Genomic DNA, 14,689 nt, shown 5'->3' with positions numbered 1-14,689 from the left:
GCAGAAAAGAGGGCCTAGTACAAAGAACCACTTTTTCCAGATGGACAGCAAGAAAGGGTGGTTTGGAACATAAAGCTTAAAGCTCACTCACCCTGCGAGCAGAGGTGATGGCAATCAAGAAAGCAGTCAAAGAGGACAATTATGTAGTGCCTCAAAAGGAGCACACATAAGATAAGTAAGGACAAGATTCAAGTCCCACTGGGGCATTACGAAAGGAGAAGGAGGAAAGAGATGAGTAAAGCCTTTCAGAAATCTGGTACCAATAGAGGACTTGAAAAGAGAAGGCTGATCAGGAAGGTGAAGAAAAGCCGAAAAGGCCAAAAGATAGCCTTTAGGAGTGCCCAGAGCAGAGCCCTGCTGGACCAAAGAAAGAATGAAAGAGGGGCAGAAAGGGGATCCACAGCCTTTGCTGTGCACCATGCCACAAATTAGTTCCATCTACAGGCATATACAGTTTTAGTGGAGGGACACCCTGCTGCCAAGATGACATTACAGACTTCAGGAGGACGGTTGAAACCTGTCAGCTGTCGCCGCCCAATCTCCACTCAAGGAGGTAGAGGCTGGACAGGTTAGGGTGGAGGGCCGTCCCCTGCTGCTGCGACAGAAGATCCTTCTGAAGAGCCAGTCTGATCGGAGGATCGATGGCCATGCTCAAGAGCTCGGGGTACCGGACTCTTCGTACCCAGTCCGGAGCCACAAGAATGATGGGCCCGGTCGCGATTGATCTTCTTCAGCACTCTGGACAGAAGTGGTGAGGCGGAAAGGCGGACAGGAGGCCGCAATTCCACTCATGATGAAATGCGTTGCTGAGCGAGTGCTACCTTGGAAACTCTAACGCGCAGAACTGCTGACACTGCGTGTTCTCTTGGTGGTGAATAGATCTACCCAAGGCTCTCCACACCACCGAAAGAGCGCTTGCACCACCTCCAAGTGAAGGAGCCATTTGTGATCCATGATGCACCAGCGGATGAGTTCATCCGCCCTGGCGGAACCTGCCAGGTGTTGAACCGCCAAGGTAATGCCCTGATGTTCCAGCCATGTCCAAAGGTGAAGAGCCTCTTGACATAGGGTCCACAACTGCACCACGCCTTGTTTGTTGCAGTGGCCACAAGGAAGTGGTGTTGTCCGTGAACACCTGCACTACTCTTCCTTTGACAGAAGGAAGGAATGCTTTCACTGCAAGACAAATCGTCCGGAGCTTCAAAAGGTTGTTGTGGACCCCGGACTCCACCAGAGGCCAGCGGCCTCAGATATCCGCCTCTCCCATGTAGCCGCTCCATCCCAGGAGTGATGCATTAGTCACTACTGTGAATTTTGGTTGGGGAAGGGAGAGGGATCTGATGTTGAGCCAATCCTGGTTCGTAAGCCACCACTGCAACTGACTTGCAGTCCCATCCGAGATCTGGATGACATCTGAAAGACTCCCTTGATGCTGCACCCACTGGAACTTCAGGTACCACTGAGTCCGCATATGCCATCTGGCATGATCTTCCAGAAGGATGCTGGAGACCATGAGGCCCAGCAACCTTAGGATCATTCTCACCGAAATCCAGGATAGAGGCTGATACATCGGTATCATAGCCCGAATATCCTGGACTTGCTGCTCGGGAGGGTAAGCCCGAAACTGCCCTGTATCCAGAACTGCTCCGATGATAAGGAGCTTCTGAGAGGGAATCAGCTGCAACTTCGGCAAGTTGATAGTGAACCCCAGTGAGTCCAGGAAGTCCGTCGTAGTCTGGAGGTGGGAGACGACAGCCTGGGGCAAGCCCACCATCAACATCCAGTCGTCGAGACAGGGAAGACTGGAACCCCTGATCTACGCAGATGAGCTGCAACCACCGCCATCACTTCTGTAAACACCGAGGGGGGCTGGTAAGGCAAAAGGGGAGCACAGTCAACTGAAAATGCTCCTGGCCTACCGTGAACCGTAGGTAACACCAGTGGGCAGACAAGACAGGGATGTGAAAATAAGCATCTTGCAAGTCCAATGCTACCATCCAGTCTCCAGGGTCGAGGGCAGACAAGACCTGAGCCAAGGTAAACATTTTGAACTTCTCCTTCCGGAGGAAGCGGATGACGTCTCTGAGGTCTATCAAAGGATGCAGGCCTTTGTCCTTCTTGCGTACCAGGAAGTAGTGGGAGCAACCACAACCTACTTCTGGCACAGGGACCTGTTTGATAGCTCCCTTGGCCAAGACAGCCGCAACTTCCTGGCGAAGAAGGGCCAAATGATCCTCCGACATGCAATGGAGTGTTGGTGGCATGGAGGGAGGAGGGGGCTCAAAAGGGAGAGAGTAGCGCCTTCGGACTATCTGCAAAACCCACCTGTCCGACGTGATGTTGTGCCAGTGGGGGAGTTGATGGCGGATCATGCCACCCACTGGCAACTGGTGGCCCTGAAAGGTCGGACTAGGAAGTTTTGAAGGCTGCTTCAAAGGGGGCATTGGTTAAATGGCCCATCCGCTGGCCCCCAGACCTGAGACACTGGGTCCCACGTCGTTCCGGGCCAAACATAGGCTGGGTAGCTTCCACTGCACTGTGGCTCTGGGTGGAACGTGGTGGGGTACCCCTTCCGCAGCCACAAAAGGGCCAAAAGACGCACTGCATGAGGTGAGAAGATGCTGCGAGGCCCCAGGATCTGACCATAGCCCTAGAGTACTTAAAACGCTCGAGCAACGGCCATCAAAGGCCATGTCCAAAAGACTATATTAGACATCCCCAGAGAAGCCAGACATTCTCAGCCAGGAGTAGGGCCTCAGGGCTACCAACGTGGAAAACCTTTCTACCTAGTGAGTTGGCGGTATCCAGCCCACACCGGACGGTAAACTTTGCTGCGCCTCGACCCTCAGCAACAGCGTGGGGGAGTACAGCCCTGGCCTCCTCCGGGCACTGCGGCAGCACTTGCACAACTGTATCCCACACCGTTTGTGTGTAGCGGCTCAAAAGACATGCAGTGTCCACCCACCACGCTCTAAGCTGGCAGAAGAAACATCTTCTTCCCATGATGGTCCAGCACCTTGGATTCCCTATCTGGTGGAGCAGTAGGGAATGGGCCTCTTGAGGACGAGCCTAGGACCACCAAGCTCTCAGGGGTAGGGTGTTGAGAGAAGAAAAGGGTTTCCAGAGCCAGGCGGTGGAATTGGTCAATCATCCTGTCCACTGGAGCCCCTGTGTTGGGCTTGGACCAAGTGCCCGAAGGACATCAATGAAGGCCTCATTAAAAGGCAGCAGGGGCTCCGAAGAGGCTGCTGCTGGCTGAAGCACCTCATTCATGAAGTTAGTCCTGACAGCCACCGTAGGAAGCTCGAGGCCCAGGGACTGAGCCACCATACGCAACACAACAGCATAGGAGGCTCTCTACTCCAAAGCCACAATTGGGGGATAAAGCATACCAAGGTCTGTAGAGGTATCCAGATCACTGGCATCACCTAACGCCTCTCTCCAGTCCAGCTCCTCAAGTTGGTCTGCTATAGGATCAAAGACCCCTCCCAGTCGTCCTCACCCTCCTATGTCTTCCAGTCAAGGCAGTAGGGAACGCCAGGGATGAACAATGGTACAAAAGTACCCTCAGCGCGGAGCAGACTGCCGGGCCTCCAAAAGCTTTCGGGTCTGCTCTGTCAGCGACTTCTGCTTCAGGGCCGGGGAGTCGGAGCACGATTTTGGGTCACTGTCGCGCTTCAGGCACCAACGACACACGAGGTGTGGATCGGTGACCGACATCAACTTGTGACAGGAGTCAAACAGGGCTTGAACCCGGGCCGATGGCTGGACATCCCTTATGCACCAGGAGTCGAAGACTCAAAAGTCGTCGACAAAATTCCGAAAAAGTTAGTCAAAAAGCTAAGGGGCAAGCTCTCTCTGGACTGGCAGGGACGGAAAAAGAAAGAACTGACGTCAGTGCGCAGGGGCGGCATCTAAATAGAAACTGCGACGTCGTCCCGGTGACCACAACGCCGCCGACAGATGCGGATATGACCAATGCCACCTACAGAAGCACAGAGGTACTGCTAAGAAAAAAGATGTCCGGATCCAGTCTGACGTATGCCCAGACATGGGTCCCTTCCTCACTTTGCCACTGGATTCAAGCTAGCTTGGCTGATGACGGGTGTTACCCAGAAACCGGTCCCAGGATGCTTGTTTCCGGTCCAGGGAGGACATGACTTGGCAATTCAGGCTGGACTGTTCCCTTGAGGCACAGGGTCAAGATTGATTTGCAGATAGCTATCTCTGAACTGGGGTGGCGAAGTGAGCTAAAGAATGATGATGGATTCAACCCAGATCTGTGACTGGTGGTGAGTGTCTGAAAAGTTTCAGCGCTTCTTCCATCATTTCCTTGTGTTTGCTTTTTGGGGGTAATTCTAAGACAAGGAATCTATAACTAATAGGCTCTTTCAGACAGGTGTATTTTGCGTGCATTGGTAACAATGTCTGAACCCTACCACCAAACACTGCCATTACATGGTAAGGTTGGTGGGCACTATAAAGATAGTCTCTTGCCTATATAGAGCGATACAGGAGTATACACTATAGCCACTGAAGACTTTGAAGTTTCACTGGGAGGAGGACCTGGGGATCCCCATTAAAGCAACAGTTTGGGGTAATATTTTAGCAAGAGTACCAAAAGTCTCCAGATATGCACGATTTAAATTGATTAGCAACATTTCCCTACACAGACAATACATGTTACAAGGCCATATCAACAAATATTTCCAAACATTGGAGCTGGCCTCCCTGACATGCAGAACAGTGGGAGTGGTGTTCAAACACATGATCTGAGAATGCCCAACATTGGTATCTTATTGGGAAGACCTCACAGCAGCAGTAGCGAATACAATTTCCAGGTCGGTCCCTTGCACAATGGGCCTCTGCATAGTAAACTGTTTCCCCTACACCACCAAGGCAAAGGTAACAAGCAGATTCCAAGACTTGTTTTCATCCTAGCAAAACGAGAGATTATGAGAAATTGGAAAGCCCTTGGAGGACCCAGAATAGCAGGGTGGCGAAAAGGAGCTAGAAAAATGGGGCGATTACTTAGGGAGGCCATGAGGAGCAATCGCTCCATTGAAATTGAGGGGGCTTCGGAGATACTAATGGAGTTGTTGAGACACCCAGACCGAGATACACGAGACCCCATCCCAGAGGGCTCACCAACACCAACTCCCCCTCTGTCTGGAGAGTCTTGCTTATCGCTATATTCATGATGACCCACATTGTATGTGCATCACTCTCCAACTGTGTGCGATTCACAGTTCGCATCAGACTAGTCGACCAGTAGTATGCTTACCCTCATTACAGATTCCTTGTAAAATGGAATCGACTTATGTAGTAGGGAGTGTGGGAGAATTGGGATTATGGCGGTTGTCTATATTATAACGTGATAAAATGTAAAGATGTATGACTTATGAGAAGGCCTCTGAGGCGACATTGCCTCAAAAAGTAGTCTGTTGTATAGTTGACAAAAGCTTCAATAAAATCTGTTTACAAAAAAAACCAAGTGTTGAGGTCTGAACACGGGGTTAAGTAGCAGTCTCAGTGTAACTTAGGGGTGAACTAGCTTCTGGAGGGCTTGTGCTGGCCGCTCCATTCCCAGTAACTGCCTGATCTGTAGTGCCTTGTGCCGGTGTTGCCTTATACAGGGGTGGTCATATTCTAAGGAGTTTGTCTATGAAGGGGTCTTCCTCTTCACTCTCTGGTTCTGCCTTATCGTTCGGTTTCTTTTTTCAAAAATGTTTTTCTTCTCAGAGTCATCGCCTTATATCAGTGAGTAAGCTCCAATTGTTTCAATCACTTCCTCCCTCCTCTTCTGCCTCTCATCATCTTGCATGCTTATCCACTAATCAGCCTTTTTTTTTTTTTTTTAACATTTTATTGACATGAAAAATAAACAATGGCATTTGAGAAAGACAATCAAGTCATACAGTCGTAACGACTAATCAAAGACGAGTGAAATCAAGTATAGTGACACATTGCAAAGAATATAATAGAGCTGTGGCATCATAGCTGCCCCTCCACTCCTTTCCCGAAACCCCTCATCACCTTCCCCCTCTAGTCGGAGTCAGTATCACTATCTAACTACGGTGGGTCACAGATGAACCCTCTATACTCATTCCACGCCCCCCAAATCTTGGCCCACTTCCTTGGGCATTTTCGATTCAGATACACCGCTCTTTCTCCTACCATCGCAAAATCCAGAGCAGCACACCAGTCCCTAAGCGCCGGTACAAAAGGGGACCCCCAAGCTTTGGCTACGTTTTGTTTAGCATACATAATACCTAGCGTGGCCCAATCTTGCATGGGGTGACTCAGATTGTTAGGCTCCCAAATGTTCAGCAGGCAACAGCGCGGCTCTGGAACCAGTGAGACCCTCGCTACTTGAGAGATGGTCCGCATAACCTTGGCCCAGAAACTAGCAATCAACCCCCGCACCCCCGCAAGCAATACTGATGTGTAATTCTCCCTATCTTTTGAAGAGTGACCCTAGTATAATATACTCGTTGTAAAATTTTCAGCTGCACCAATCGGAGCCTAGATGGCACAGCAACCTCCAGAGGAGAGGAATGCGCGGTCTACCAGTCAGACTCATCCATATCCCCTATCTCCACCATCAGGCTGCCTCCAGCTTCAGAGTGGGGTCAGGCAAATTATTGACAAGCTTACGATGAACCAACGAGGTCGTCTTTTTGGGCATATGCTCCGTAACCAGTCTGTCTTCCAGCGGAGTGGATTCAGACAGCTCATCACCAGCGGGAATCACCGAACGGAGGGCATGGCTAACCTGCAAATACCGGAAGCGCTCCGTAGGTGCCAAATCATATAGGTCCACTAATTGGTCAAACGTGAGGACTGCGCCCCGCCGCCAAAGGTCCCCAACCGTTGAAATACAAATCAAGTCCCAGGCCTCAAATCCCTTACTTTTGCAGAGCTGGCCGAGTCGACGTGAGGACCAAAGTGGCGTCATCTGCGTGATCGTACCTTTACATTTAAGGCGAGCCGAGGCCAAGTACCACAACCTTACCGTATGGGTCATAGGGCCCAACAAGGCCGCCGCACTTTTAATATCGTAGAGCGCTGCCAGTACCCCATCGCCACCTAGATCGTACCTATCCGCTTTATACGCCGGTTCAGTCTGCGGAGCATGGAGCCAGTGATTTATAATCTTTAACTGGGCCGTCCAATAATACAGTTGAATATCCAGAAGGGCTATACCTCCATCATAGCAGCTCCTAACTAACCAGTTAATAGTGTATCCTTAAGCCCTGCCAAACATGTCACAGATGTTAAGGAGTACTATAATTGACCGCCTGGGCAAGGTCAAATAGAGAAGAATATCATCAGCATATAGAGATATGCGGTCTTCCCACGTCTCTGTCCAGCTAAGTCCTTTAATCATGGGGTCCCACCTTATCCAAGCCGCCAGGGGTTCCAGGATTAGAGAGAAGAGCAGAGGCAACAAAGGGCATCCCTGATGCGTGCCACGACCAAGCTGAAAGTCTCTGGAAATATGGCTGTTAGGCACCACATGTGCAAGAGGCTTCGTATACAGTAACTTCACCCAAGCACAAAAGTTGGGAACGAAGCCCATATGTCGAAGAACCGCGAAAAGATATGGCCATTCGACCGTGTCAAAAGCCATTCGGGCGTCCAACGAAAGAATCACCACCTGCTCAGACAGACTAGGTATCTGTGCCATCACCGCATGTGTAGTGTAGTTCCTATATTCCCAATAGGCTCTGCGCATTGGAATAATATCTTCAATAGTATAGACGTAGGACAGAGGTTAACTAGGTCTTCTACTGACGATATTAGACTTAAAGTTTTGTGTGTGCCAGCTAGCTCAGAGTTCACTAGAAACTTTCTCGAATAGGCAAAGAGGAGTTTAACCTCCCTGGATAGACAAGAAGGGATTTAGTTTCTGACAACCATAGAACATGACAACTTTGCTCTCCCTAATCAAGAGTATATCTCTAGAGTCGTGTGATATCGCTAGAGTCGAGTGAAAACAAAAGACAATCATTTTACTCAGTCAGTACGTGCATTCTTAGTTCCACCAGTTTGTAGAGAAAAGAAGAGACGGGCGTGTTCAATAAAAGGAGTTATTTATTGATCAGTCTCTTTTCTCATACAAGAGAAATGAATCGCTATTATAGCAATACTTATAGTTAAGTAAAGTGCATACAGTAAAAGCAGGATTATAAAATAATACTGTAAAAGCATTGATATGGTTTCTTAGCCATATGATACTTAAAATGGATAAAAGTTATACATACATATATACATTGACTAATCGTACTCAACTGGTGCTTCTAACTACGCCTACCTCGGTGTACCTGACCTAAGCCTAATACGTGGGATGGAGTAAGTAAGTAGCAGTTTAAGTTAAGTTTAGTTTGCCAAGAATCTGACTCAAGAATTCTCTGTAAGGGGTTAGTCAGTTCAGTACCTGGGATTTAGAAGGCTGGAGGGCTGGTATCTCTCTCTCAGGACTCGGTATCCCAGTTACCCGCGAGGGTAAGCCGGGAACGCCGGAGCTGGATTTCTCGGCAGGAGAAAGGCAGCGTCTCTCTCAGCGCGTCAAAAGGGAGGGACAGCGTCCGTGGGCTTCCTGCATCAGCTGGGCTCTCCGGCAAGTAGCGCTGCTCCAAGCTCATCATCACCGTGTCTTTGCTTAGGGCAGCGTCGGTATATTTATACCTGAAAGGTGCCGAGTTTGACGTAAGGATGGACATAAGACGTCAGTAAGAATGTCATAAGGACTGGTCGTTCTTACATTCTTTTCAGGAGTTCTCGAGCAAAATCAGAACAATAGCTGCGGGGGATTTCCCAGGTCTGCTGGAGGTTTGGTTTGTTTTGAGAACTCGGTGTGCTTTCTAGGGGGCTGGAGGAATAGTGCTTGCCTAATGTGACAGCATGCGCTATGACCTAATCTGAAAACGGGTTTCTGTGCCGTTGTATGGACATTAGTGAATTAATAACCGGACAAGGGTCAGAAATAGGAGTATCCATATAGGTACCTAGATAAACACACTACACATGGACTCGTCTCAAATTTAGCGCAGTATTTCTGTTTGGCATAAACCCGGATTGGTCCGGGTGGATGAGTGTCTCCAAGTGCGGGGTCAGACAACTAGCTATCATTTTTGCCAATATTTTCGCTTCCGCATTTAACAATGAAATTGGGCGATAGGACGTGCACTCGTCCGGAGGCTTGCCTGGTTTTGGTATAGCAATTATCGTGGCTGTCCGCTGATCCTGCGGCAATTCCCCCTTATTCAAGCTATCTACAAACATCTTCAAAAGAGGCGGAGCCGCGAGGTCGGAGATGCGCTTGTAGAGCTCTATAGGGATTCCGTTCCGTCCCAGGGCCTTACCCGATTGCAAGGAGTGTATTGCAATCAGGACCTCATCCTTCGTAAAGTCAGAGTCCAAGAGTGAGGCTTCAGTGTCTGAGAGTGAAGGCATTCTTATATCTTGGATATAAGTCTGTGCCTCATCTGTTGACAAGTGGGCGGTGGGGGTATAGACTGTCTCATAATAGTCGGCTAAGGTATCTACGATGTCCGCAGGAGCGGTGACTACATCGCCGTTTGGGGTGCGGAGTTGTGCTATCGTCCTCTGGGCCTGTTCCTTTCTTTCCAGCCAGGCTAGAAGTTTCCCGGACTTATCCCCAACTTCATAGACAGTATGTTGCGACTGCATGAGCCGCTGTCAAACCTGGGTCCGCTGATATTCAGTGAATTCAGCCTGTTTGAGGCGTAACTGTTGCGTAACCTCCTCAGTAGGGTCTTCCTCATGTCGGGACTGTAGCACTGCCAAGTCACCCTCGATCACCTGGAGGTCAGTGTGCATAGCTCACTTGTGACCCGTTATAGAAGCTATCGCTTGGCCCTGTAGCACCGTTTTATACACCTCCCAGAGGACCCCGGCGAGCGGACCGAGTCCGTATTTTCTTGGAAGTAATATTTCGTGACCGTGACCAACTCTTTTCCGATTTGGGGGATCTGTAAATAACCAGGGGAGATCGGGAAAGTACGTCTCTGAGCTTTGGATAGGAGAAATAAGTCAGGGAGACCGGTGAAAGATCGGAAATACCTCTTGGGCCTCTCACTGCCTCCGTTAAATGGGGCAGACTATCAGCAGATAGGAAGAAATAGTCGATGCGTGAGAGACTATTGTGTACCCCTGAATAGAAGGTGTATACGCGTTCCCTAGGATGTTTAAACATTCACCCATCCGTGAGGCCAAGGGCTTCTGTGAAACCAGTCAGTCGTGACCTACCCGACCCCGGCTGCCTGCAGGGATGGCGGTCCAGCCCATCGTCTACAACCGCATTGAAATCTCCCCCTAGGATGAGTTCACCTTCCGGCAGTGTCAACAAAAAAGCACTAAGCGCGGGGAATTCGACAGCATTAAGGGCCGGTGGAATGTACACTGTCACCACATTGAACTTCCTCCCATCCCACAGACAGGAGATACCTACAAATCGTCCCTGCGTATCCCTCCATACCTGTTGTACAATCAAAGGGAAGCGTTTGCGCACCAATATGCCCACACCCTTGAAGCCAGGGAAAATTCAGAATGCACCACCATCGTGTACCCCCAACGGTCCAGGGCCTTACAGGTCGACCCCACCAAGTGCATCTCCTGGAGCAATACAAGTGCCGGGGCAGCACGGCGAGCATACTGCTATACTAATCCTCCCTTAATTTTGTCCCCCAACCCGTGCACGTTCCAAGTAAGCAAGGTTATGGGGCGCCAATATCTATCTTCGTGTCACCCAATTCCTTGTCTGCCATCACAATCAAAATCGCCTTGAAGTCCCATCACTGTACCACGCACCTTAGTATAGAAAACTATAAGATGTAGCCTAAAACCAAAACAAAAAACAAAACACAACAACCCCCCTCTTCTGCCATTGAAAATGCAAGTCGTACATTGTCACTGCAATCAGTACCTTCAATCTCCCCGACATCCCCCCTCCAAATCCCTTCCACCCCCCTCCCTGCTCCCCTGCCAGTGGACCTCGAACTACCCACCCCCCAACAAGGCAGAGGGCCTGTAGTACCCCAAACCATGCTAAACACGCAGAGGTGAAGCTGTCCCCCCCAACCAATGGCTATGACTTTGATTATAAAAGAATGTTGCTTATCATTTAAAGACACAACCTTTAGAACAATATCATAACATGTCTATGAAAAAACGCAAAGTAGGCCTGTTACACAATCGGAACATCGAGCTCGAGCGCTCCTCAAGGTCCCCCCTCCCGCCAGGTTAAACCTCCCCCCTCTCACAGCACATCCCCCCACCCGTTACTTGTAAATGTCATCAGGGGCAGTCCATCAGGCGGACAAGGATGCCGCTCATTCCTGCTCGTCTAGTCCACTGGCCTCCATCCCAGCCACCATCACTTGAGCAGCAGACTCTCCACCTTCCTGTCGCTTCTCCCTGTTGCGGCGGGTTCCTCTCGCGTCGCAGACCTTTGTCCATCCCTCCAGCTATTCCCAAGTTGCATCCGGAGAGTCAAAGAAGCACGGTTTACCGTCCCATTCCACTCTCAATTTGGCCAGGAAAAGCATGGCATACTTGATTTCCCTGCTGCGGAGTTCCTGCTTAACCGCCTGGAAGCTGCGTCTCTGTGCTTGGACCCGCGCCGTGAAATCAGGAAAAAAGGAGACCTTGTAGTTGTCTATCTTCAGCGGCGGACAGGCCCTCGAGGCCTGTAAAATATTATCTCTGTCTCTAAAATTAAGAACTCTTGCAATCAAGGGTCGCGGCGGGCCCCAAGGCTTGGGTCGCCCGTCTGGCACTCTGTGAGCACGCTCAATGGAAAAATAAGCTGAGAGCGCCTTAGGCTTCAGATGTTTCACGATCAACTCCTATACAAAAAGGCCGCAGTAGGCCCCTCTGTTTTTTGCGGAACCCCAAGGATTCGTATATTGTTAAGGCGGGCCCTCCCTTCATAGTCGTCCAGTTGCTGCGCCATCGAGTCTGTTTCTTTTCCAGGTCTAACACTTGACGCTGCAACTCAGAGGTGTCCTCCTGTAGTACCGCCGTCACCACCTTGAGCTCCTTCACTTTTTCATTTGTTTGTTTGAAATCTGCACGGAGCAGGGAGACTTTAGTTGTAACAGAATCCAGGGATGTACGCATACCCCCTATGGCCACCAGGACGTCGTGAAGTGTTGGTTCCTTATTCGGGGTAGACGATGTTCCCGCTCCCCCCCCCTTGTCCACTCTTGACGAGTCACCTTTGTCCGCTCCCTTGGTCCAGGCGAACTTGGACAACTGTGCCTGAGGGTTACTCCTAGAGCCTCTGCCCCCCGTTGGCATTTTCTTCGTTGGCATAAGGAGCAAGCCTGGGGACGCACGACGCCAGCAGTCTCAGCCTCTCCGCGATCTCCACCAGCTCCAAAAAGCTCTCAGGAAGGCAGATTGCTACCCTTAGTAGCCCAGTGACGTAGTGGACGTGCAGTAGGCAGCACCTCAAATCCAGGTCGTACTTCCCAGCCGCAATCGATTGCAGGGGACACGCCAAGAGCATGCAGCAGTGGACACCAGTAACCCCACACACAGGCGTCACAGTTTAAGCCACCAGTGCCTGCCAGGCCCTCCGACCAACATGCCCCCAGGAAAAGTCACCAAGGAAAGAGGGGCCCAATGCGCCCCCTAAAAAAAAGAAAGAAAAAAGGGGTTTATTTCAGAGGGGGTGGGGGGAGCAGAGACACCAACTGCCCCTGAACGCTGTGTCGTGGCCCACAGGCCCAAGAGCTTAGTCCCGGTCTTCGTAGACGGTTACAAAGGTCCACCGAGCGCCAGGTCTCGTGCCCAGTGAGGCAATTTCAGTTGCGCCAAATGAAAGCACCCTGGCAGCATCTCATGGGAGCAGCAAACCTTCCAAAGCTCCGCGGAAGACGTGGGGGGGGGGCCGCAGCGATGTCGGCCTCAAACGCACACCAAACTGACCTCCGCTGTAGAACTGTCCGTGACCATGCGCCTCTCCACTCTATGCTCTGCAATATCGATCTCCGAGCTCCACCAGGCCCCAAAGCCGGGGCCTTAGGTAGCACCGCGCCCCAGCCTGCACCTCCAGACTTCACAGGGCCGGTGAGAAGTCTCGCAGGGGGAGCCGGTATCCGTAGCTTCCCGCCGCAGCACCCCCGAGCCCAAGGTTCCGGGCGGAAGAGTTCTTCAAACGGAGGGGGGAGGGAGGAGGGGGGGCCCACACCAGTCCGGCCACGCACTCCCCCCGGCATCGATCAGCGCTAGGCCCCGAAGCCGGGGCCTCAATTAGGGCCGCTTCCCGGGCCGACTAGACCACACCTCACGGAGCCCAGGATTGCAGGAAAGGGTTGTCTCCGTCGCCCCCGGCGTCTCGTTCCCCCATCCGAGGAGCCAGGCCTGCCAAAGTTAACAGCTGAGGGATACGAGGCGCACCCCAGCTCAGTGCTCACGCCGGCAGCGCCATTTTGCGGAGTGCAGTCTCGGGGCCTTCCAATCACTTGCAAGTCGCGCCTCAAGGGTCACGGCCCTGCAAATATCCTACCGGAGCCTCTCAAAGGGTTTCAGGCTTCCGATCGCGTCGCCCCTGCTCAAATTTTCCCAAATCTGCAGGCTGTGTCTGTGATTTTAGCCACGGGTCGGTCGGAGCTCAATCAGGCTGCGGCCATCCCACTCGGCCGCTAGCCACGCCCCCCCACTAATAAGCCTTGGATGCAAGCTTCTTTCTTTTCTTTTCGTAGGCAACCTGCCCCCAAAGATTTAGGGCCTCAAAGTGTGAGGGTCTGGTCTGGGGGCTCAAATCGTACAATCTCATTCTCATATTCGCTATTCTGCAGAAAGTACCTGTAGGAAGCTAGCTCTGTGTATACTATACCAAAATGAAGTGTAGTGTGCAGAAATTCCAGTGAAATCCCAAAGGTAGGCAGAGGTAAAAGTAGATAGCACCTTAATCTCTATTTGTGGTAGGGTGGGCGAGCAGTAAGGCTTTATCAGAGTGTAGTGTTAAGCATTTGTTGTACACACTCAATGAGCAAATGATGTCACACACTCAAAGACTGAACTCAGACCAATTTTGCTTGTATAAAAATATTATCAAGGTATTTTATTTCTAGAACCAAGCCAAGCCTGATACAGGTAAGTGAAATAAAGGCCTTGCAATATATTATGCAGTGTTTACAAGTGAATGCAAGTCCAAATGAATTTGTTTGAAATACAGGTAGGACAAGGTATTGAAATTACTGTACAGATTACTTTTCAGTTACTTTTTAGATTACTTTTTCTGCTCAGTGTGATATGCCTAGATATCACACGGGGACATTTCCTAGAGAAAAGGTAAGTAAAATCTGTTTTCCACAATTGTTATTTTCAGGTTTCCATTAAAAATTAACTCCACACTTAAAACATTTTTCAGAGAAAAACAGTCAATTGCTTCCTATGGAGAGAAATGAAGTTAACGGTAACCAGGTAAGTAATTGGTATTTGGGGTTGAGCTTCTGGGGTTAGAACAAGGTTTCCCCAGGGTCAAGAATGCATTCTTGTTACACCCTCAGCGGCAAAAGGGCGGCCGGGTGCAGAGTGCTAATGCCCAATATTATCCAAAGGGGGATAGCGGGCCTCCGTTTGGTAGCTGCTTACGGGCAGGCCACTGGGTTGTGGGAGCAAAGCTCCAAGTGTCCGGCTCAGGGCAAAGGGG

Source organism: Lissotriton helveticus, chromosome 8 (genome assembly GCF_964261635.1).
Source record: "Lissotriton helveticus chromosome 8, aLisHel1.1, whole genome shotgun sequence".
NCBI lineage: Eukaryota > Metazoa > Chordata > Amphibia > Caudata > Salamandridae > Lissotriton > Lissotriton helveticus.
This window is presented reverse-complemented; position numbering follows the sequence as displayed.